Source organism: Octopus bimaculoides, chromosome 5, assembly GCF_001194135.2.
Source record: "Octopus bimaculoides isolate UCB-OBI-ISO-001 chromosome 5, ASM119413v2, whole genome shotgun sequence".
NCBI lineage: Eukaryota > Metazoa > Mollusca > Cephalopoda > Octopoda > Octopodidae > Octopus > Octopus bimaculoides.
The window spans coordinates 10957271-10958548 of NC_068985.1; positions in this window are offsets into that span (position 1 = coordinate 10957271).

Consider the following 1278-nt stretch of genomic DNA (forward strand, 5'->3'; position numbering starts at 1 on the left):
TAATAATAATAATAATAATAATAATAATAATAATAATAATAATAAATTTTTGTTTTATTGGCCACAAGGGCTAATATAAATTAAAAACATGTAAGGACAAAGACAGGACGAAGGGTACAAAGGGTCTTGTCCGAAAAGAAAACGTTCGTGTAAACATTAATAACAGCGAAAATATAACAAATAAAAACTCCCAATGGTGGGAGGCGCTTTGAAAGGTTACACGTGGAAAATCCCATCAAAGCCACGGGAGCCTGGTCAGGAGGGGTAGAAAGCCCCTTCTCCTTTTATATTACCTTTTTTTTTTTACAGGTGTAATCTCAGAATTGGTCCGTTCACACTTGCCATTTTTCCAACATTCACCCACCTTTCAACAAATTCGCTACGAGACAAATGCCCTGATGCAGTACGAAACAGTGGCTCACAAGGCTTCTGATCTAAACTGATTGGAGGTATTAACATGTACATGCTTTGTCTTGGTGTGAAAGATGAGCTACAGCAAATATTCTGCTCAATATCACAGATTTGCATTAGTCTTCACCAGTTGAGCATATCACTTAGTGACTGACAACTTAGGTATCTCTGACTACGATCAGGAGCAGTGGGGGGGGGAGCATCATAGCCATATGTTGAGATCAATTCTTGGAGGTTTGAACAATTCACCTCCGGAAACATGGGTGTTTCGTTTATCATCTTCAGACAACTCATACTTAATCAGAGACCCCTTTTGAGCAGGATGGGCTACTCGACCTGAAGAAAATTCTAACTGGACCCCACTAGCAAGAGGATGTGCTATTTATCTTGACGTGATGCCACCATTTCGCGCACATATGGTTGTGAGGTATGTATCCGATATACTCTTCAGACGAGTGGTCATGATGGGTATATTGGGTTTCGTATTTTTGTACAACAGTATCACTTTGATGGCATGCATTGCTCTCTCTCACTCAATAATAATAATAATAATAATAATAATAATAATAATAATAATAATAATAATAATAATAATAATAATAAAATTCAAGAATTAGACGAACTAGAAACACCTGCAGAAAAAGCTAAGCGCTTGAAAACCCGTGCTAAAATTGCTGCCTTAGCTATTATGACTGAAAAATGGCATGGAAAACCTCTCAATGGCAAATACCCAAAGAGAGCGAATAATGCAGATATTGACAAAGCCCTTACCCACCAATGGTTAATGGCCTCTGGCTTGAAATCAGAAACAGAGGGGTTTATCATAGCAGCCCAAGATCAATGCCTACCTACAAAGAACTACCAGGC